Below are 25,574 nucleotides of genomic sequence, written 5' to 3' on the forward strand. Positions count from 1 at the left end.
GGAAAGTTAAAAATAAATTCTTGTTAAGCAGATTCAGCTAAGCATGACTCTTGTAGTATAACCTGCGTGCATATGGCTACGACTGTCGATTCGTTGTAGCCTCGTGTCGACACCTGTTGAGAATGTCACGCAGTGAAACTTCTTCAAGAACTTTTAAGTGATTGGGTCGATAGTCGGAAACTCCGGAGTTTCTGCTTTCTGCCACGAGATGGCTCGCGCGTGCAGACTTCCAGGTGCGTAGAGAAACTGGAATTTTACGTCTGTTACCGATTCAAAGAATCTCCAAGCCCAAAGTTCTGCACATCTGGTGCGTTTGTCATATGTCTGCAGGAAATAATTTTAACCTACTAGTCACCTGGTTGGCAGAGCGCGTTATCATCAACTTAACGGTCTCTGGTAATTTTACGTCGATATGCTACCTCTTGGGTTAATCTTGACGATGAGGATGAATTGGTGATGGGACAACAAGCAATACATTCATGCCTTGATCAGAGTTCGAACCTTGGACCTCTGGCTTCGCCTCGTCTGGTGCTGACCACAATGCCACAAAGGGCCGCGCCTAATGGTGTTACCACTGAAGTTTTCGAGTCTGTTTCCATTCTTGTGTGTTCTGAGCCGCAGTGAGCAAAATTTTGAATGCATTTTCTACCAACATGTAACTTACCACTGTGGTTGCTACTGCACCTGAAATTGAACCAATAATTTGACTCGGTTGAATATGTAGAAGACTTTATAGCTGGTGCAGTTACTGTCGAGAAATTCCGAAAACAGTAAAAAAAATCTGAAAGAAACATCTCCAAAAATCTCTATACTTTGACTTAATTCCAGAACCTCCAGCATTTTCCCCATAGCGGGAGTCGCCTTGTAATGAAAGTGCCACGGGATAGAATCCTAGTAAAGACGGATTTCCTATATGTGCATTCACATGAGCTACAAACTAACTTTATCAAAAACGCTCTGCTTCTCCAAATCTTTAAAAGGCTCAACGCATTAGTAAATTTGCAGCCTACGTGATGTAGTGGATAGCGTGACGCGTGGGAAGCCAGAGGATATTTATCTTAACAATAAGTTCTTTGCTAAAGAAACCCTGATACCCTGTACCATATTTGACTCTTTTGTACGACCTGGTTGCCTACACGAAAGGCGTATTACGTAGATTAACGAACCTACATGGAAAACTTTCAAGAACATTTCTCTTTGGCTCTATGCACCTTCCCCTACTGGCAACCATTGACTGATTGGTTAATTTGGTTTCCTTTTCTTCGCTTTTCTGCCACTTTTGGCTAATCATGAAAAATGCTATGATGATGAAGGGACACTCGCCATGCCGGGATTCGAGATTCGTTTTTCAGATAGTTGATTCTTTAATGGTAATTCCTTCTGAAATTTTATCTCATCCTTCCACTGTAGTACACTTCATGCCAGGGTAAGTAAGTAAGGTTCACTTTAACGCTGTACATCGAGTGTAAATTCCCTACTTCTTGAGTATATCATGTGCATCGAATATACGGTTCCTCACTCATACTAGTGACAACAATTTCTTTTATCTATAATCTCCGTCATTGGACATGACGACAGACATTCAGGAAACGTTATTAATTTAATTGTCGCCACAAAATTTCTCATCTGGTTTTCTACTTTCCTCTTTAAAAATCTATTTCCATCGTTTTATGTTCTATTGTTTTCTTTAATGCTTAATTCATTCTTCATCTTATATTTATATCTGCACAAATAAGTTGTCTTTTTTGTTCAAAAATATGATTTCTGTTTGAACATTTTCTCTTGCTTTATAATTGAGAAGTCCCAGATTTGATTCCTACTCAGACACATTTCAGTAATTATGACCTGTCATTCAACTAGAAATTTAGACCCCGTTATTCGGTGTTCGATCCCTGATAATTCTATACAGCCTGAATCAGGCATATCGCGACCGAAGCTTGGGTTGGAACGAGCTATTGATAGCGCAATTTTCAAATACAACTGAAATCTAGATTGCGCTAACGCGGCCGCCCTGTAACTGTCGTGCCCAAGGTAAGTTGGTAAGGTTATGTAATGCATAAGGTTATACACTGCATTATACAGGGTGTATCAAAAAGAATCATCGGATTTCAAAAGTCTATATTTAGGAAACCAATGAACATAGAACCTTGCAGTAAATTGTAAACTGCTTGTGAGAATATAAAGTTTTACTTACATAATTTTTACAAATGCTCAATATACCCACCTCTGGATGCACGGCATACACACGATAGTCAAATTCATCCCCCATACTTGAGCGAACATGTCTGGTGTTGCTGCAATCTCTGCTGCTGTTATGCGGTTTCAAAGATCGTCCACAGTTCTTGGAAGGGGGCACATACACGGAGTCTTTCACAAACCCCCACAAGAAATCGGAGACTGTGAAATCTGGCGATATCGCTTGGCAATGGTGTCATGTCAAATCGGTAGACCCCCTACAGCCGATCCATTGTTGAGGAAGCTCATTGTTAAGAAGATGCCAGTGGGGTGGTGCTCAAAGCAAAACTTATTATAAGTAAAACTTTATATGCCAACATGTATTTTACAATTTACCGCAAGCTCCTATGTTTATTGGTTTCCTAAATCTTGCCTTTTGAAATCGGATGATTCTTTTTGATACACGCTGTATAATGAAAGGGGGATCTCTGGTTTTGATCCTGGTTTAGCTGCATTGCAGAGCGGTTCGTATTCTACTTTAAACTGTAGGTCCGGTCCCTATCTGAGCATAAAGTGCACTCTAATTTTGCCAAGCCTCAAGGAAGACGGTTGCTGTTCTATTAAATCTCGAATAAGCCTCTGATGTCCTTCATTTATTAGATGAAACTCATCTGCTGCTCTCATCTTGGGATTATTTGAGCTAAATCTTAAGTACATAAAATAAGAAAAATACATATATATAGTGAAATGAACTGTTTAAAGAACTCTTTTCTTTACATTTCATACGATTATTAAGATGTTAAATAATAAACATTAATTCCCTTGGCACTGACCTTGTTTAATCAATGCTTTTTTTAGCAGTTATTCTATTTTATCCAAGGTTTTGAATGTTTATACAGTTCCTACATAATTATTTGCTCTGAATTTTTTACTTTTATTGAATAAAATATAAAATGAATGTATACAAAATCGCTATTGAAATAATTATTAAATAAGGCTAGTGCATACTTTTCTCCATGAAAAAATTGACAGGAACCACAGGTACCCCTGTGCATGTGCGCACATGCCATGCAGGCATATGGGGTGATGTAGAGCTCCACATATTCTTGTTCCAGCCATAGTTGGGATGGTGTGATCAGCATCATGCCCGGCCGCCTTTACACCACCACCCCCAGGGTTGTCCCCAGGTACTCATTTACTACGAGACTGGGTGGGCATGAGAGCCGCGCAGAAACAGGGAAATGACTGGAAAAGTTCCTGGACAAAAAGGAATGTTAAATGTTCATTTCATGTATACATTCAATTATAAAAAACTTGTGTGTTTGTGTTCAGTTTCCAAATGTTCCTATAATTTATGAACCTCAAAGGAATATTCACTGATAAAGGGGATTAGGACGAAATTATGTAGGCTATTGAAATCAATGTCTCGTAGAACTCAATAACAGTGACCATAAATCCGTAAAATTCTCCGAATGGAAGTATGAATTAGAGAATTCCCTGAAGAATTGCGATGATGGGGATGATGTGATGAAATTGATGAGTGGAAACTCACGAACATCCATGCCCAGGCCGGGATTCGAACCCGAGTACCCTGGCGTCGTAACGCGATGTGCTAACCACTCCGCCACGGCGGCCGGCTAATAACTTAATGTGGTACAGGAATTACTGGGTGAGTCTGTTAAGAGGCCCCGTGAAAAATGTGCTCCTTGCATGTAGGCAAACCTCGGTACACCGAAGAGAATAGCGGGATAGAGAACAGTCCAGGATATCGGTGCCAAGCAGTTTAGACAACTTGACAACATGATTGAAAAAGAAAGTGTCCAGTAGTGACCTTGAGGCAGCAGCGTGCAGATCAGTTGAGCGGCGAGGAAAGTTGTGAGTGTGGTTCGGTGGGTCAGCATGGTGCGGTGCAGAAGCGTATCTTCGTTGTCGAGACGTTCTTGGAAACAGTGTGCAGATTTGTTTACGACGGAGTTCGCGGTGAATGAAGTTCCAGAGAAGGCCCCAACCAAATCAGTAATGCAAAAACTGATTGCAAAATGGCGGGAAACCGGATCCGTGCTGAATAGGCAAAAAGTGCGTCCAAAGACTGTCCGCACTGAGGTAAAGGTGGGCGACGCAGCGCAGCTAATGATACGCAGTCCACGAAAATCATCTCGGCGTTTGGCACAACAGTTGCAGGTGTCCCAGTCAACCGCTATGCGGATCCTGAGACAGGATTTGAACTTGCACGCATTCAAAGTTACCGTGATACATCAGGTGCGGGATTTGGACAAGGCAGCTCGCGTGCAGTTTTATTTATTTATTATTTTATTTATACATACTCCCCATAACAGAGCTATTGCTCCACTTACAACGGGGGCTTACAAGTAAATAAACTATGGTACATAATATCCATATACATAAACATATATTAACATATACATAAACATAAATATTAACATATACAAACACATAAACCAATTGCATATACATAAATAATTAAATGATATTAATGCCTATTTTCAGTTTGTATTATATTATATTGTATTATAAAATTATATTTAGCATTGATAAAATAACTTGAAATATAGAATTACAATTTTTTAAACAAAATACTAATTAAGAATAAAATTGTTTAATGACAGATAAATATTTCTTGTAGGGCATAGCAAAATCAATATTAACATTATTTTGTATTAGTACATTATGAGCTTTACATATTTGAACCATTACTGAATTCTGATGTACAATATTTTTAGAATTAACGAAAGAAAATGGCAAATAAGAACGAAGCGTTCTAGGTTTAATTGTGAATCCTATCAACTGAAGACAATCTTGAGCATCAATTAAGTTATTTATAAATTTATAAAGTAAAATATGTTTGGCTAGTTCTCTTCTTGATTGTAATGAAGAGAACCCAAATTCAGATAAAATAGTATTATAGGATATTCTTTCTAAATATGAAGATCTTTTAAATTTTTTGTAATATAAATATCTTACGAACTTATTCTGAACATTTTCAATTAAATCACGGTAGCATTGAAAATAAGGATCCCAGATGACACTAACATACTCTAACTTACTTCTTAATATCGAATTGTATATTGAAGCAATAGCTTGAATATTATTAATTTCTCTGGTAGTTCTAAATATAAAGCCTAAAATTCTAAATGCATCCGATACTAATGTTTGTACGTGCTCTCTGTAAGTAAGCCTTGAGTCGAGTAAAAGTCCCAAATCCTTTATAAGTTTAACTCTATTTAAAACTATTCCATTCATAGTATAGTTATGAGTATAAGATAAGTTATGTCTGCTAAACGTAATAGTTCTGCATTTACTTATATTAAAATCTAACTTATTGGTGACACTCCACTGAAAGCAGTTGTTTATATCTTTCTGTAATTGCGCTAAATCACTTATATTTGTAATGGATTTAAATATTTTTAGGTCATCAGCATAAAGCAGATAATTAGAATTTTTTATAACAGAGGATAAATCATTAATAAATATTATAAAAAGTAAGGGACCCAAGTTTGAGCCTTGCGGAACACCAGATGTAACACAATATAAAGGGGATGATTCAAAATTGTAGGTGACATAAAATTTCCTATTTTTTAAATACGATGCTATTAATTTTAACAGTGGAAACGAAAAACCGAAATTTGCTAACTTATATATTAATATATCATGATCTAACTTATCAAAAGCTTTAGCAAAATCTGTATAAATAGTATCAACAGAGTAACCATTGTTAAATGAGTCTGCCAAAAATTGGGTAAATGAGATAAGATTAGTTAAGGTTGATCTTTTGGATATAAAACCATGCTGATGGTGAGTTATATACGGTTTAACATGATAACAAATTCTATTATATAAAATGTGTTCAAAAATTTTTGCTGGTGTTGAAATTAAAGATATAGGCCTATAATTGATAATTTCATTGGCGTTACCAGATTTTGGTATAGGAGTTACTTTACTTATTTTCCACCTATCGGGGAAAATTTGGGTGGTTATAATCAAATTAAATATGGTGCATAGAGGAAACAATAAGCAATCAGTACATCCTTTAAATATGTAAACTGGTATACTATCTGGACCACTAGCTTTCTTCGATTTCAGTTTTCTAATAGAAGTTTCACATTCAGATTCAGTAATACTATCTAATACTAATGGTTGATTTACTATCATAGGTACTTCACTAGGAATTGAGTAAGTTGGAATAGAATCATTAAAAACGCTCTTAAAGAATTGCGCAAAACCATTAGCTATATCTTTGTTATTGTCAAGTAATACTCCATTATAGGTTAAACTACACTGATTATTAGTTGATTTCTTTTTACCCTTAATATAACTCCAAAAAGACCTAGGATTATTTTTTATGGATTCTTCAGAATTCTTTATGTAAATCTTGTAAGCTTTAGTTATCATAGATTTTGATTTTCTGCGTAATTCAACAAATTTCTTCTGGTTATATTCTGACAATTTACGTCTATGTCTATAATATTCTTTATATTTAAGTAATCTTATAATATCCAGTGTAAACCAAGGCGGGTAAGATTTTCTCTTATTACGCTTCCTTATGGGTACATTATTACGAATAATTTTATCTAAAATTTCATAAAAGTAGTCCAATGCTACGTTGGGATTCTTAAATAATGCTAAAGGATTCCAATCAGTTTGATTAAGATTTCTATATATATTGAAAAAATCGGCATTACGGTAATCATATGTATAAATAGAACGTGACTTAACATTATGAATAGTTTTGTCATAAAAGCGGTGGACTTGAAGTAATAAGGGAGGATGATGAGCATCAGGGCTTAGAAGAGGGAAGGAATTATGATTAACCACGACATTGTTAGACAAGTTGGTCAGTACCAAATCCAACGTTTTTCCGTTGTTATTTTTTACATTATTTATGCTTTGTAATTCCAGTAAACTTAAAAATCTAAATAATGTTAAGGAAAGAGGACAACCATTTTCTAAGTCGTAATTAGAATCTACAATTTCTGGAATATTAAAATCTCCTACAATAATCAGACCACAAGAATGTATATTACATAGCTCTTCCATTCTGGCAAAAAACATATTGTAAATTTGTAATTTAGTATTAGGTGGGAAATAAACTGTAACCACTATAATGGAAGAAACACTAGTTATTATCTTAACACAAACAATCTGAATATTTTCTATAGTTATTTCAATGTTCTTGGTCCTCAAAGTACTCTTTACTGCAATTAATGCGCCACCACCTCTTCTATGTAACCGATCTTGCCTAAATACAGCATAGCGAGTATCAATAAATTCACAGTTGTTAATAACATTGGAAAGCCAAGTTTCTGTAAAAACAATTACATCATAGTTTTCATTTAGAATACTTAGATATACATCATTAAGCTTAGTATTAATACCTCTTACATTTTGATAGTATAAATTCAATTCATTATGTGATTCATTATAATCCGTGACTCAACTCACCATGATTACATAATATTTTGTATATCTGTTTCAGTTTTTATTACAAAAACTTGCCTGTCATTTGGGGTCTTTCTTAAACGAATAGAGCCAGAACTATCAATCCAAAGATAGGCATAGTTTTTTTCTCTTTGTAATTTCCTAGCTTGTCCGAAAATGGTTTTCCTATATGGAGTAAGGCTATGATTAATATATATTGGCTGATTATTCGTAAACCCCAGATGATTTGTATTTAAATTTCTTTTTACCTTGCGTTTTTCAATCATTTTATCCTTATCCACTCTTCTTACAAACTTTACAATTATACCCGGAGGATTATGATTGCTAGAATTCTTAAGCCTATGACATACATCTATCATTTCCTCTTTAATTTCCAAATCAAGGGCCCTACCAACATCCATAACAGTTTGATAAACATTTTCGTTAGATTTTCCTGGAATACCAATAATTTCCAATGCATTCCTTCTGCTATATTGCTCCAATTCATCAAGTTGAACTTTAGTGTTTTTTAATTCTTGTTTCAACTCGGTATTCTCCTTTTTCAGTTCTTCGATGTGGGCGAGGCAGGCATTGATTTTGTCCGACTGGGATTTTATTAGATTAGAATTATCATCCATTTTTACATGTAACAGTTCTAATGATTTACCAAGTTCAATTTCCGTCTCCTTAGTTGTTTTTTTAACATTAATAAGTTCTTCCTTTAACTCTTTCACGGAATCAAAAATGTTTTGCAAAGAGGGAACACCTTCTACTAAAGGTTCTTCAGAATGCATAGATCGTCTTTTTTTAGAGTTGCATGATTTACACCTCCATGGTCGATTTTCAGATTTATAAAACTCCAGATCGGTTTCATTAATGTTCACACATTTAATATGCCATAGCTTGGAACAATCAGTACATACTATTTTGGCGTTAACATCATTCCGAGAAACTGGTTTATTACACTCACCACAATTGCTCATTCTTTACGTTAGGACAAACACACAAACACACAGCACAGTAAATGTCTATATGGACAGCAACTGAGCACCCACTAAAGCACAAGAAGGTGATAGTCTGTGAACTCCGATGCAGATGAATTGGCAACACTGATAACAAATGAATGTTTGTTTATCAAGACAGTTTAACGAAAAGATCAAGTTTTACGTTCATAACTCATTGAATATGCACTTATATTGACTTTTAAGTAAATGTCAATAAACTTAGTATACTTACATAACAAGTCTCAGCAATATATAGTCTTCAGTTGCCTGTTGTAGTATTAAAATAGAATTTCATCGGAGCACACACCTTACTCACTTATCACATACTCACCATACTCACCATACCATGTGAGTGGTTTCTGTCCAATATTGCTCCGGAGGTGCTGCAGGATGGTTACTTGTTCATTTCCGATGAATCATGGTCCCATCTGTCAGGCTACATAAACTCCCAGAAGACGCGACACTGGTCAGGTGACAATTCACACGTGTTCATGGAGGTTCCACTGCACGCCCAGAAACTCTGTGTCTCGTGTGCCGTGTCGTCACGCCGCATCATCCCCGTGTTCTTCCATGAGACTCCTTACATCAGTAACATATCCAACGTGTTTGTTGAACAACTGATTGAGGATGAGCGAAGAAACGCTTACTTTCAGCAGGATGGAGCCACGGCGCATACAGCATGTGCAACGATCACGCGCATTGATTCAGTGTTCCCGCCTGATCGCGTCATCAGCCGTGGCACGAACCAACCTTGGCCACCTCGTTCTCCAGATTTATCACCCTGTGATTTCTTCTTGTGGGGAGCTCTAAAGGGACAACAACCCTCACACACTCGAAGAACTCCAGAACAACATTATCACAGCTATCCAGGCCATTCTGCAGGATGTCCTCGCCCGTGCTTTTCAGAACATGTGGTATCGTCTGCACACGTGCCTCGAGGTCAACGGAGGACATTTCCAGCATCTCCTCTAGGTAGGTTGTTGTCACACTGTACTGTATTTACAGAAGAGATGTTTAATTAATTTATGTTTTTGTCAAGTTGTCTAAACTGCTTGGCACCGATATCCTGGATTGTTCTCTACCTCGCTCTTCTCTTCGGTGTACCAGTGTTGCCTACATGCAATGAGCACATTTTCCACGGGGCCTCTTTTAACAGACTCGCCCAGTATATGTGTGTGTGATTTATATGTGATGAATATGAGTAATATATTATGTACGAGCCATATTAAGTTTTATAGAACTTATAGAACTAAATACGTATATGTATTCAAATTTGGCCCCTAAACAAATCAGCCCAGCTACGTCCCTGGCTTCGCGTGACTTTTCAGAGCGATCTCAACCTCACCTGCGCCTGTAGATTTACATGGAAACTTGTGAAGTATTATTTTTAATTACTCTAGGCACATGTTACTTAATATAACTAGATAAAGCACATGGACGGAAACAAAGGAAAGTTGGCTGTTACGAAAGATGCCAAAACATTGCTGTTATTAGCGAAACGTGAAATTAAGAAGGGAATGCTTTCATGCTCTACACATGGTTGTTTTAATGGCCTTTATCTAGCTTAATAATCCACATGAAGAGCTGCTTGTAACTGCTACATGAGGTGAAATACATCGGAGGCTTTTTACAATATTCAAGCTCATTTCGACAGGATTGAGATAATTGCGCAGCTCATGCAAAGCTTTACGTCCTTAACATTACTGTACTATCTTACCAGAACATTGGCGTGGCCATGATTTTTGAAAGGAGAGGGTTACGTGTACTTTTTTTTTAGTATTCATTCCTCATTTTGCGTTCTTTTCCTGCCTTTGACGTTCTTTATTAGAAATACGGGGCGCTAAAGGGGAGGGGGGGTTATGACCTCCACGGACCTCCCTTTGCGCACACCACTGTTGTCAATGTTCTCCTTCTTTAGTACAACGCTACTTGGAGCACCTTCTCTCCGTTTGCTTTCTGATTTAGTTTCATGGAGATTTGATCCTAGGACTTTCGACTCGAAGATCCTGAGTGCAACCACATCTCTACTTAGTTAATCTGAATACAACTGCAACCCAAAATGTGTCATTTAACCAAAAAAATACAGAGAAATGCATCAAAACGTTACGTTTATCAGCTGCCGTTCCGTGTGATGCACTAATAATGCACCAATCGAGAAGATCATACAGAATTGTTTCAAAGAAACTAAAATTACACTTTTAACTCTGTCAACTTATGCACCAAAACTACAAGAATCTTGATTTGATGCTTCTGGAGTTATCTCTGAGTTATGTGGTGGGAATCAACACGGCATAATGTGGGCATTTATTTCAAATCTGTCGAAATACCCTTGAATATTGTCAAAATCTTCTTACAACCTCGTGTGGCACATGGAAGCATCTCTTTATGTTGGTTGTAAAGCTAGATAGTGGCTATCAAAATAGCATCAACAAATGTGTTCAGGCTTCTGTGTATATCTTATGGGAGAATAACCCCTCTCCTCTCCTCTTTAACTTAACGGTTTCAAAATTGAAGACATACAGGGTGGCGCATATTGTATCTACCAATTTCAAATGACAACGAAAAAACGGCGAGTGCTTGTAGTAACTTTATATGGTTATAAAATAAAAGAATACATAGGCATTTAATACGTATTAAATAAATGGGCTGTAGAGCCTGCTTCTTCTTCCTCTAGGAGCCAGCACTACAATACCTTGATTACTACGTATTTGTGTTCTAATTTAAATAAATAGTGTGCTTTCGTGTGCTAACGAATGCCTAAAAGATAGTACAATTTTGTTGGTGAAAAATTTGTGGGGATTTTATTTTCATATCAAGCCAGAATCGCCACAGTAAACTCATTAATATCTTGATCAATATACGTGTGCTTATTAAAATAAATAGTGTGCTTTCATGTGCTAAGGATGTGCGATATAATTTAATGATTTATTAATATGTGGCGATTTCCACTTGACATGCGTGCACCGGAGCAGAGACTGAACCCTTAGACCGCACGGCCACTGAGGAGGACGTTGCTATGGAATAGTCTGTGCAAACAAGATGGAATGTAGAACCTACTTTGGTTATAATGTAAAGTGTTAGGTTGTTTGTGCGTTTTCTTAATAAATGGAGTGTATCTTGATGTTGCACGTGTTTGCATCGCACAACAGATATTAATGCGTTTATTGGCAATTCTGACTTCATATCAAGATAAAATCGCCACAAATCAAAAACATATTTTTCAGCAATAAAATTGTACTATCTTTTAGGCATTCGTTAGCACATGATAGCACACTGTTTATTTTAATTATCACATAAATATTAATCAAGATATTAATGAGTTTGCTGTGGCGATTCTGGCTTGAAATAGAGACAAAACCGCCACAAATCAAAAATATATTTTTCAGCAACAAAATTGTACTATCTTTTAGGCATTCGGTAGCAGGGGATGCTATCCCCCCAGTAAAGAAAACTTTCGTAAAACATCCTCCACTTAGAATAATTCACGAGCATCCACCCCATCGTCTCCATGTTGATCCATACAAGCACACACCTCCTGCCCCAAAACTCTAACAAGCATCCCCCAGCTATGAAGTTCTACTTCGAGCACTCCTCGCGCTTCGTGCAGTAAAACTGTACCTCTCTTGTTTTCTTCTCTTCTGTCGAGATCGTGAGCCAATCGCTCAACGCATTCAGGGGCGCAAATATCTTCTAGAGCTAAGTTTATTCATTTCTGCTGTACTTCGATGAAGGCGTTAAAAATTTGAACTCTATCTATCTCTATCTCTCTCTTCTCTATCTCATCACTATTACTATCTCTATATCTTTCTCTCACCTCTTCTCTCCCTTTTTCCACCTTCTATCTGTTTCTATCTGTATCTGTCTCTATTTATATCTCTATCTATCTCTTTCGTCGATCGATCTCTCTTCTCCTGCCTCCTTCCCTCTGCCTCTATCTTTCTTCCTCGTTCCATCTCCCTCTTTTTCTCCCATCTCTCTTCTCTTTATCTCGTTTCACTCCCTCCTCAACTCTTTCCTTTTTCTCTCTACTCTCTATCTCTTTCACTTCCCCTCTCTTTATCTTTTCTTTCTCTCCCCCTCTTTCTTTCGGAGGGTGATAATGTGCAGAATGGAGCAAAGCGATAAAAAAAAATGTTACCTGGTATTTTTCTCCACACCTCAAAAAGTTCCTTTCGAGAAGAATTTTTTCGATCGACTTTTGTATTTGACGTACAGTATAAGCCAGAAATATTGTTATAATACTAATGTATATTTACGGAGACTTCCGAGTTGTAACGCTTCTATTGAAAGTCAATGGTTTCGTTACAACCCAGTAGTGTCAGTGACTGTACAAGTGATAGAAAAAAACACTAAGTTACTGACCAAGGTAAAAAACACTTAACAGGTAACGTTTCAACCCTGTATCAGGGTCTTCCTCAGACGAAGAACTAAACTAAACCCTTAGTGTTTTTAATATGGAAACAAGGCTTAATTATATTACAAGTGATGCAATTATTTCACTCCATAAGCTACGGTTAGCTTACGAGAACACCTCCCAAAGTTTGTTCCTAGATTATATGTGCCCGCCTGACAGGAATATAGGAGAAATAATAGTGTTAAGTTCCAGGCTACAATACGCTCGTTTATAATAATTCAGTGATCTTCGCATAGTCGTAACAAGTTTATTTTCAGGCCGGATTAACTTGATCAATTCTTACGTACAAATTACGTATGCATATGTCAATTGAGGCTTTCCCAAACCTGTACTAAGATGAAAGTGACTTGGGAGAAGGGGGAGTCAGATCCCCTCACCCACAGGATACGCCCATGCTTCCTGGTCTTTTCGTTGAGATTTTCCTCGTGCCGAGAGTTGAGTGAAAACTTGAAACTACGCTTCCGAGCGCCTCGCAGTTCGTGTCGCCTCGCTGAGCACCCGAAACGAGTGCGGAAGGAAGATATCGATCCGTCCGCTCTCCACCCAACCTGTGCTGCCACCCAGGAGCGGTCAACGAAGTGAACTCTATGACGCACAATCTGACGTCATTACCGAACCCTGACGCAGCTTGACGTCATTACCTGGTCTAGCATGTACCATATCCTGAATTTGCCCCCACCCTTGGCCCCTTCCCCCGGGAGAGAGCTCCACGTGTCAAGGAGCCCCCTTTGTTTGAAAACTGCTGACCCAGGTATCGGGTTCCCCCAGAGCCGTCTTGTTGCCCCCCCAATTTCTCAAATCTTTGAGTTACAGGTAATCGTTTTAGCAGCGTGAGTGGACTGCAACAGGTCAACGGTAATGTAATTTCGTTGTTTGAATGTTGTACTTTATTTTTTGTATAGGTGGAGAGAATTCTTTCTAAATCGCTGCACCTTTAGGGAACTGGTATCTGAGCCAAGTCTGTTCATAGATATTCACACATCCCCTCCCTCAAAATTTCCTGAACACCTTCTAAAAGCTTTCACAATGGTCCAATTCACGGTCATTTTGACTATAAATTTACACTTATACCCCCTTAAATACAACTTACACCCACATCCCTTCTTCGGAACGAAAATTATAGATAAATCCCTTAGTCTGTCCTTCCATCCATGATCGATTTCTCAGGATCCATCAGGATGAGGAACATAAAACTTTATAGGCAGCGAAACGTAACCAGTGGCGTGCCCATGGTGGGTTGGTAGGAGTCTAACCCTCCCCTTTGGACCAGTATTCTTAAAAAAGGAATGTCATGGGCAGGGAAAGATGGCAAAATGAGGGCCGACTATTAAAAAACACCAACCCCTTCGAAAATCCTGGGCACGCCACTGAACGTAATTTTTTTATTTTGAATTTTATTATTTAGTTTCGCTTCTCCTGTAAGTTTAGAAAATCGCCACGGCATTGGTGTCTATTGTGAGTGTCCCTTCATCAGATTCATGTAATCATCTCATCGTCGCGATCAACCTAAAGTGGCAGAAAGTGGCGTCAAATAACAAAAAATACAAGCACAAATGGTAGATGTCATGCGAAATCTATATCTGGAAGGTAACAGAAAGTTGTCTTCAGTTCAAATCAGTGTTGTGTGATATTTCAGGGGTTGTAAAAACTTCTCACGAATGCGTAGCTTATATCAGTCCAGTATTTGAAAAATTTACAATGAGAGAGAGATTACACAATAACTTCTGTCGAAGCATAGGGATTTTACATAAATCATGTGTAGCACCCCCCCCCCTTTTTTCCTCAAGCGGGATTCCCCCTAAATCCCGTCCTTTGCAACCGCCCTGGATCTATATATCTCTCCCTGGACAAGATAATAATATTAAGAGGCAAATAGGACATTTTCAGTGTCTTTTTGTTGCAATTGCCAATAGTCGTTCACATAATAGATATTTATAAGCCAGCTGTGACTTGACTTAACTCTATAGCCTTCTTAAACCCGAAGGTTCATGGCTGCAGCAACACAGGCCTTCCATCTGTCCCTATCTTGAGCAAGTTCTATATACTCTTTTCCATCCCTACCGATTTCCCTTAGGTCCATCTCAACGTTGTCCCTCCATCTTCGTCTTGGCCTTCCTACAGGTCTCTTACCATCAGGTTTCCCAACAAGAATCCTGTGAACTCATCTTTCCTCTCCCATTCATGCCACATGGCCTGCCCACGTAAGTCTTCTTGATTTAATTATTCTAATAATATCTGGACATGAATACAAATTATGTAGTTCTAAATTATGTAACCTTCTCCATTCACCTGTCTCCTCATCCCTTTTAGGTCCAAAGATTTTCACTAAGCCAGCTGTGACATAAGGAGAAAATATTCGCTGCTTCTGTCATGTTAATGTTGCAATAGCTCAGCCGTGTGGTGCTAAAAACCAGAAGATGCTGGGGAGACAGGAATATATGTCCAAATCGAAACAAGGTACTAACCCGAACTAAAGTTGTTTTCTGCAACCACAACGCGACTTTTCTATGGAAAGGCTGTCCAAAAGAACCACAATGCCTCAACAACAGCCTTAATATTAACTCGGGTTGTGTAGCAAGCTGTTGCCTTATAAAATCTAAATTGGTACTGGGCTAACATCAGGCCGTAAACTCTGGCTAAACACCTACCACTAATAAAACCTGAAATGACATTGTTGGTCCTGAAATCTCCCGCGTGTCGGTAACATCAGTTTACCGAGGCAGTTTGTAGATTTCATCAGCGAACACATTGTGAGGTAACAATGAGGGTTACGACACGTTAATACTTAGAACCTCTTGGTTAAAATTATGAAAATATTTTTAAAATCCCTGGTTGTGCTGAATATTTTTATATAATGCCTGATAGATACTAGTCTGCAAGCAGTGGCGTGCCTAACCCAGTATTCCTAAAAAGGAAGAACGTCAGAGGCAGGAAAATGTGATAGAATGAGGACCGAACACTAAAAAAAATACATGTAAGCCCCCTTCCTTTAAAAAATTCTGAGCACTCTCTGCAAAATAAAGCGAAATGTTATGCACTTCTCAAAGGTAAATGCAGTTCGATTTAGACTCAAATAGTGACGTAGTTGTCCCAATATGTAATGTGTTCGTTTTCAATTCCTTCATGCTCCAAACAACAAAATCAGCCCATATCCACAACAGAAATTGCTAATCGTAAGAAGTTTCTGTGTAGTGAATTTTGGAAATCGCACAAACACTTTGAAATCTTTGTATTTTTTATTTTTGCAATTGTCCTAGTGGAATTGAACTATAAAGTTCCGGGTATCCTTCCCAAGTTCCTCATAATTCTTTGCATCTTGCATTCTTAAGGGTTGCATTATGTATAAACCTCAAACTTAGAAACGGCATCCCATTACGTAAATCTATGAACACTTCTTTTACACATAGCAGTTACACACATTAGCAAGAGCATTTTTACTTTCAACGCTTTACATCCAGTTACGGTCTATCGGCTATTGTGTATATGTCACCTCGGTCTACAACCATTTCTGCTGTTCTGTTTTGACTTGTAACTTTCATCTGTGCAGATTCTTAAGTGCGGCCACTGTTGTTATTTTTGATTTATTAGTTCTTTTGAGTCGTTTATTACTACAGGCTAAAATAAGGAAATGAAAAATCTGTCTCAACGGGAAGACAATTCTCGCCTTACAAAACTAGATACTCCATCAGAATGTTAACCAATAGAGACTGTAGAAATGTTTCTAGTGGGTGGTTTGAGTAAACACAAGATTGCTCTTCCGTATTGTCCCAGCCGATTCTCAAAAACTCTTTAGATCTAGATGGTATTGGTGAAGGATGGGAAGAATTGCAGATGTTGAATCATTTTCAAGCGTTCTATGAAAAGACCTAGACTTTTCTTTTTAAATCAGGGAGCATCAAAGTGTGTCGTGATTTGTCCAGTTGACAGCTTCAGACCCCTCGCGATTGAACCAAAAACTTCGTACTTCAGAGATCGCTGCTGCTGCAATTCTAGCAATACAGTACGAATCAACAATTTTACGTCACCATGGTATAGATTGGTTCAAGGGTCCCACTTCGTATGAAAGAGAAATAATGATTGGCAGGTTGAAACTTAAATTTAGAGGACTTCATGATTTCTGCTTCTGCTTTACTATTCTTTGTTCATTCGTCCTTAAAATGCAGATAATGGAAATATATGTGACTTACTTGATTTAGCAGGTTAAGTGCAGAAAACAAGGGAGTATCATCATTGCATATAAACATACGTTCATCCCTGAAACATCTTTTCATTACTCCATTTTCAAAACCAAATTGCAGTGTAGTGTCATGTAAGCTAGGATGATTTCTGTTACAGCCACACACGGAAAATCAATAGTGAAATATACAAGGTGAATCTAGTAGAGGTGAATACCGGAAGTACTAAAAGAATCGAAGGCGAAGATACTGTCACAGTAACAGTGGTTCAGTGCTTCTACGGTTCGAGAGAGCACCTTCTCTCTCGCATTCAGGTGAATCAAATAATTTTTTAAAAATGCCCATGCGCTTTGCCGGAATCAACTTCTTGGAGCACTCAGCATGTGCTTCTCTACCGCTGCCTGTCTCCTACACGTGTCACCCGTAGCAGCAAATATTTTGCCAGGCGCCTTTGTTTAAAGCTGCATTCTGTACGAGTTGTGATGGTGAATGGTTTTCGCTAATCACTGGTTACATCACAAAAGACATAATAACCATCACTCATTAGGATTCACATTACTGACAGCCATGCTTAATGGCCTTTGTCGTTTACTCTCTTCTTCCACTACGGTGCGGCATCCATTTTCGAAACAGCTGACAGCATGATGCACGAAATGAGATATGGTACTGGTATGGTCCTGAATGTGGTACGAGTTTTTTTTTATTATTATTATTATTTCTCCATTTGTTCCGAAAAGTCTTCAAGGGGTCCCTGGTACGGTATTCTTTATGAGTGTCCCTTGATCAATTTCATCATATCATCACTCATCCTCATATTTGCTATTGGCCAAAAGCGGAAGAAATGCGAAGTAAAATAAACCCAGTCAATGAATCAACAAAAAGTCTTCAAAGTTTGTTATAAATTCACTTCATAGTGTATGCTCCTCTACCAATAATTCTGTTCTTGTACAGTTCCAGCCACTGGTTAAGACTTATTTGTTACACTTTTACGTTAATAGAGGCAATAAAAACGCCGGCCTTCCTGACGTAGTGGTCATCGTAACGCTCTACGAAACTAGAACTCCCAGTTTCGAACACTGGGCAAATCCCACCACCATCAGTCCATCATTCATCCTCATCATTTCGCGAGTAACCAAAGAGGTAGATAAGCGACGTAAAATAGCGGAATGGGAAAAAGCGATGTGAACGGTCTGGCCTTATTCGGGACTCGAACCTATGACTGTTTTGGTCGTTTTTCTACATCTTGGTTTAATCGCGATGACAAGGCTGAATGATAACAAGGACCCTGGTTGTATTAAGTTTGAGACTAATTCTAATTGGTTGCACATTCCCATTGTACGTTACGTCACATAATCGAATGCAGCATCAACATCGAGAGATACTTAAACAATGCTGAACGATCGGCTTGTAGCATTCTTCAAAGGGAAGCGGAAAGATTACCCCGCTCTCTAATTAGCAATATATCTTGGGACGCGTGAATTTGTTGGGGAGAGGATTTCTCCATTCATTCAGTTCTCGCCTGAGCAGCGAGTGGTAAACCGAAATTCGTTGCCTCAGAGTGCTTGGGGCTTAACCTTCTCTCCTCTCCTGACGAGAGCTTCCCCTTGGGGGGGAGGGGGTTGAACAATAAAAAAAACTATCTGGCAGCCGGGAGTTCCCCCATCCCCCAAAAATAGCAGCGCGTGCAGAAGAGGCTTCTCCGGGCCCCCCGAAACAATCCCATTCATCGAAACCCCCCTGCCGCACCCTTTTGCAGGTCGCAAAAGTGGTAACTAGTGACGCACATCTGACGTCATTGCTGGAGTCTGACGTCATTCCCGGGGTTGTTTCCATGGAGGTGCAGGCTTAGCGGACGACACGTGGCAAATTTCACCCCTTGCGTCCCACCTCCTCTCCCGGCATCCTCCCCCTGTCCTCTGCCATCCTCATTCATTGGTCCGGCCACAGGGTTCCATGAATGACTTTGGTTCCCGAAGGGGGTTGCAAGGGCTGCAACCAACAACAACGGCCAGGAGGGGAGTGGGGGCATTGTTCCGCAAGGGAAGGATATCTGATCCATTAGAAATATTTACCAAGGAAGTCTCTTCAAGACCAATCTCTTGTCAAAACAACCCATTACATAAGTTCCCCAGAAAGTTCAAGCACGTGCATGTCTAATTTTAGAACCTCGATGTTTTTCATACAAGAATACCTTTCAAGGAAACAAACATTGCAAAGGTTGATACTCTAGAAATCCGGATAATAATGCAGGGTGTCGCATACGTTGTTGCCTGTCTTTTAATAACACGTTCACTGCAGAATGAAGGATGGGGGGAAAGAAATATAATTCCATGCGCCATACACGCGGCGGAAAAATAGAGGAAAATTGGTCTTCCAAACGATAAGAGAACATCTATATTAAGATGATGTTCATGCCGCGAAACAGGCTTACTACGTCAGTTAAACGTGCTAATACATCACAGTAAGGAAAACAATATCCCCCCCCCCCCGCCCCACTAAAATTTACTGAAGGATACGTGTGAGTAATATAAGTCGTTTCTAGTTTCCGATTCGATATCACAGATTGCTGTCTTAATCACGACTGCGCCCACGGTAAGAATAAAGTAGGTGTAAACAAAACCTTTTGCTTCTCCATATTGATCATAGGTATGTAGTTGATAAAATAATATCTGAGAACGTCACTACAGCAGCATAGTGTGATTACGGGCCCATTTCACACGCTATATTATCAAGTAATATGCCCATAGATTCCAGTGAAATAACTTGTCACCGGAATTAACCAAGAGGATTTGTCGCTACAAGTAATTGTTTACGTTGACTGTGATCTTACAATGGGCTGAAAATAGTATCAATTGTCTGCCTGCCAAATAGGTCTGTCTCTCGTTTTTTTTTTCAGGGGCGTATTGTTCTTTTTGTTGGTAATCATTTAAGTTACACGAGTAAAGACTTCAAACGTTTACTGATAGTACTTTTTTGTTCTAAGAACTCGCATTCGTGATGGAATGGTCAGCATAAAGCGCTAGGAAGCCAGATATCCCAAGTTCAATTCTTCGGTAAGGGTTTGTTTCTGGTTTTTCCTTACCCGAGAGGTAGTAAACTGCGTAAAATAGCCAAAGTAGAAAGAAAGAATTGTTCTCAGTATGGGTGGATGTTGTCCGTAATGAAGGCCACAGACGTTTCCTTCAGTTTCCATGTTCAATTCCAATTTTTGTCGTCGCGATCATCCTGATGGTAAATAATTAACGAGGTCAGCTTTATCTGTTGTTGAATTTGTGTCTCGCGTTTCTACACCATTTTACTGATCGCAACGATGAGATGGATGATTATTGACCATACACCCAAGCCTGGACTAGAGACCGTTTAAATAAAGTTAAATGAAATAAATAAATGATGGGACAAACCCATATCAATAGGTTTCCCAGAATTTGAATATAGAAACCGTGCTGTTATAACGCGCTACGTTAAGAACTTCGCCAAAAGCTCGACCGTGACTAATACTCGGTGCAAATTCTCCCCCGAACGCCCGCTTGGTTATCGAAGCGAGGGCGTTCGCCTTTAATCAACGCATCGCAAAACGTGGACGTAATTGAAACACCGACGCGTCCACATAATAATACGCCTGGTAACCTTCACACGAGCAAAGCAAAGAAAACAATATTGGAAACAACTTAGGAGAGGGCTGGCTCTGACATCCACAAGTTGAGTGGACTTGGAAAGGGTATAACGGAGGGAGGGGAAGAGTATCGACGACCACCGAAGCTTTCACAGCCGGTTCGATGCGCCAGCATATTCCTTCTTCCTCCCGTATCGATCCGTTTGTTCTGTGTCATCCTGAAACGCACGCAACCCGAACATTAGAACTGTCAAGTGTGGTAAACTATTCATTCAGGATAAAAACTTCTCGTGGCGCTCCATTCTTAGATCCGAATGCGCGGCCATGAATGGGACTCCGTCGATTAATTCTGCTTCCTTTCTCTGCCCGTGCTTCCTTCGTTCTGCTGCGGCTATTTCCGTTAACGTCATGTATTTTTGCCGTCTGCCGAAGCACGACGATGAGCATGAAAGGAGCACGAATGGCTGGCTGACTTATCTTCGCTCGTTTCGTTTTCCAGCACTGTCACTGTCTGCATGAAGCTGTATCCGATACAGCAAAAACACACCAGACACTTCATACTTGATTCCCATTGTCTTTTTACTTTTTTCTGTTTCAGTTATGTCGCTTTTCTGCCTCTTGGGATAATGGCAACAATGAACTCGTGAAATAAATATATAAATGATTGATTGATTTGGTGTTTTGAGTCCACTTTATGCGCAGTAAGGCTAATGGGGACGGGACCTACAGTTTAAAGTGGGATCGGAACCACTGTGCCTCTACAGGGTATCGAATAATGAAATAAAGTACGGGACACAGTTATACATTCATGCTTTTATCAGAGTTCGAACCTGGGAGCTCTTGCTCTGTAGGTCTTTAGTTGACCACTCCGCCACGGATATGAGCCCGTTGTCTTTCAGTAGCTACGATACAATTAATTACTAAGTGTTTACTTGTTCATGGAATCAACACAGTGTCTGCAGCCAACTGAAATGAATTAAGGGATAATCAGTAATCCAGAGGTTCTATCTTCGAATCTCTGTCAGAATTATATAGAAGAAGAAAGTCCGCCGGCTATTATTATTAGGGCATACATTAGAAACAACTTGAACAATCCTGCCAGCCACTGGCGTGCGCAGTGGTACGCTGATGGGGCTACAAGCACTACCAAAATTTTCAGAATAAACATTCAAATGAAATCTGGCTTCGAATCCTGGCCTGGGTGTTCTTTAAGAGTATTCCTTCGTCAATTTCATTCATGACTCGTCCTCATCGTCGCGATTAGCCACAAGAGGCAGAAAAACATCGCTAAATAACAAAAATCAAATCAAACAAAAGCAGTAAGGAACTCGGGAAGTATGAAAGTAGTAAATGCAACTCGTCCCTAAAATCACCCCCGATTATTATTTTAGTCTTTAAAAGCTTTTAAAATATTTTGCAGCGTGTCCCGTCCTCTCCTAGAACGCAACTACGAAATATCCACTTTTGAAATTTCAGATTCTCCCTCAGTTTCCAAAAAAAAATCCTGCGTACGCTAATGCTACCAGAAATTGGCTTATTTCTATTTCCCTACTCTCATGCGTCTTCTACCGGGTGTCCGAGAAGTCTTTGTATGAAAACAAAAATTAACTGTATCCGCTATATGCAACATAGACATGAAAAAATAGTACCAAAATGTTCGGAAACTATTCCAGTTTTTTTTGTTTCAGATTTCTGTACCGTTGCAGTAGTGTAACAGTGCCAGTGTCCAGCAAACCGGAAATGTACACAAATCAGAAAAAGGCTGAGTGTGTCCTGTGGTTTCACGAGAGGAGGTCACAAAAAACAGTGCAGAGACAGTTTCAAACATCGTGCGTATCTGGGGTAAAGAGCCCCCTCATGAGGTGAGGAAGTCGAACATGGGCAACCCGAAGGTGAACGTTTGGTGCGCGCTGCTGCATGACAGAATAATCGAACCAGTTTTTTTCTGTGAGGACACCGTAACATCTGGAGTGTATCTCGACATGTTGCAATTGTTTGCTGTTCCTCAATTGCTAGAATACCACCCAGATGTTATCTTTCAACAAGACGGTGCACCGCCACATTGGAGTCTGGAGGTTCGTTCCTACCTTGAACAGACGTTTCCTGGAAAATGGATTGGTCGAGATGGACCGACGGCGTGGCCTGAACGATCTCCAGACATAACCCCTTTAGATTTTTTCTATGGAGTTATGTGAAAGACAATGTCTACAGAACTCCTGCATCCGATCTTGCAACTCTGCAACAACGGATAACCCAAGTCATCACATCAATCCCTCCTTTGATGTTGGCTAATGCATGGCGAAAAGTTGAATTTCGACTAGATGTACTCCGTGCTACCAAGGGTGCTCACGTGGAGATTTATTGATTTCTTTCCTATTGCCAATAAAACTTGAATAGTTTCCGAACATTTTGGTACCATTTTTTCATGTCTATGTTGCATATAGCGGATACAGTTAATTTTTGTTTTCATACAAAGACTTCTCGGACACCCGGTATATTTACTAGATTAAATTAATCGACCTTCCTTAGCATTCAAAATCATTGGACATCAGATTGGTTTGGTGTTTTAAGTTCACTTTGCGCACAGTAAGGCTAATCGGAACTGAACCTAGAGTTTAAAGTGGGATCCGAACCACTATGTGCCTCCACCGGGTAACGAACCTGGGACCCCTTGATTACAAGGCGAAATTGGACATCAGTGTAATAATGAAGTAATGAACATAACGATTTTATAAACTTCTACTCTTCTACAACAACAAATTAAATAAATTCAAGCTCGTTTGTGGATATACATGGTTGTTTGCTCTCGTATCTAATGAATCCATTCAGTCGGTTCGTTGTGATTAACCTAGTGATGCAAAAAAGCAACTTAAAAATAATAAAAACTTAATTTGAAGATGAGAGATGAATTGTTATTAAGAACTATTACTAACACTAGTGTGTTTGAATTAAGAGCAGAGTCAGAGGCAAATGCACTGAAACGATGACATGTTTGCAATTAATTACACGTAAAAAAACATTTCCAAAAATATTGTTATGTTACGTTGGGTACAGTTTGACTCGTGGGCAGAGAAAGCGCCTGACTGCGGACGGCGAGGTATAGCACAGTTGCCGGCATTTTTGATCATAAGAACCCGCTTATTTTTACGCACAAATCTTTAGCATGCAGACAATTATGTTTATATTGCATAACGATCACTGACCTGTGTGTATACATATTGCAGTTTTAGGCACGGATCTAGTGATATCAATATATATAAGGAGAAGAATTTTAAGGAAATTGTGAATTCAAGACATGGGCTTCACCAGAATTTTTTGTAGGAGGGTGGGGGTCATGCCACCGATAAAACTTGAGTACTAGAAATAATGATAATAGTCATTATGATGATTATTATTTTTACACAATAACACCTATTATAAACTAATAAAATAAACCAATTTTACTTATTATTATTATATCCTCGGGGAGATTCTTCTACTTGACCAACCTATGAGTGGGGGCCTCTCCGATAGTGCAGTGTTTGGTTCGCCGTCTTGTAATCAAGGGGTCCCGGGTTCGATACCTGGTGGAGGCACATAGTGGTTCGGATCCCACTTTAAACTGTAAGCCCAGTCCCGATTAGCCTTAATGTTATAAAAGGTGAACTTAGAACACCAATCAATCAACCAACATTACAACTGTTTTTCACTATATATTTACATCTCATACAGTTAGTGTACTGAAATACACATAGTTATTCTGTTTAGTTATTAACTTTTGCACACATCATAAATTTTATGTTGTGTTACCTCTCACATGAAACTAATGTTTGGATTTTTTAAATCTGTGGATTTAATGGTAGAATATGGAAACATAATCTGGTTCCTGTATTTCACACTTAATTTTTTCGATCTAAGGCATTTTTTACTTTGTTTTTCTGTTTGAATACTAGCAAAGAAAATTCCTGTTTTTTAAACATTTAAATAAACTTCTTGCTTTTTTGTGACTTTCAAAAAGATGTCAATTTTCAGGGAGGGGGGCGGGTCGGTTTGACGCCTTTGAGCCCATGATTCAAGATGACCGCCCGGTCATACCTCTCCGATGCATTGAGATAGTCATAACTCCTCTATTACAGAACTTTAATCCTCCGTTTTCGTAGCAAGCTACTCCCTAGGCATTGTTGTAACAAATTCTTGACCGCGGCCTAAAACTCTACCAGAGTTAAAAATGATTGGGCTAAAGCTGAGGAAGCTTAATTATAGACTACTTGATGACGTGCAAGTGCTGGATACAACGCTAACGATGTCATTGGTTGCCTTTATCGATGTGGGTGTACCTCTGTCTATTGCCGCAAAGTTTCCGATCTTGGATAAAGTACTTTCAGCCGCTGGTTTTCTGTCTGACGTAATCAGCCCGACAAAAGCATACCTTCCGAACTCCGAAAACGCCATACGCCAACTCTGCAAGTTGGCCGTGAGCCGAGTTCTTTATTGATTGACGGTTAAAATGAATTATCGGTGCGTAAACAACAATGTTATCTACTTCATACAAGATCCGGATACCTTCAATTAATTACGTTGGCATGTGACGTAATGACGTCACCACGTAACCTTATAAGCTGTGATAACACCAGTGGCGGATTAAAGAAGTTTTCTTGTGGGGGCGGATTCTGTTTGACGTCATCCCTATGTTCACTTGTTTATTAGAGATGTCACATTTAGCTGTCTCTGAAGGCGGCGTCCCTCCTCCCCCTTAATGTACCCTACGTCGGAGACTC

The 25,574-nt window shown here is 39.1% G+C and overlaps 1 protein-coding gene across 1 annotated transcript in view; it reads left to right on the forward strand.

Moving 5' to 3' along the window:
* Positions 1-25,574, forward strand: part of Alk (Anaplastic lymphoma kinase) — a 714,232-nt gene that overhangs the window by 684,652 nt on the left and 4,006 nt on the right. The gene's annotated exons all lie outside the window — the stretch shown is intronic.

Source organism: Lepisma saccharinum, chromosome 25, assembly GCF_977018435.1.
Source record: "Lepisma saccharinum chromosome 25, izLepSacc3.1, whole genome shotgun sequence".
Lineage (NCBI taxonomy): Eukaryota > Metazoa > Arthropoda > Insecta > Zygentoma > Lepismatidae > Lepisma > Lepisma saccharinum.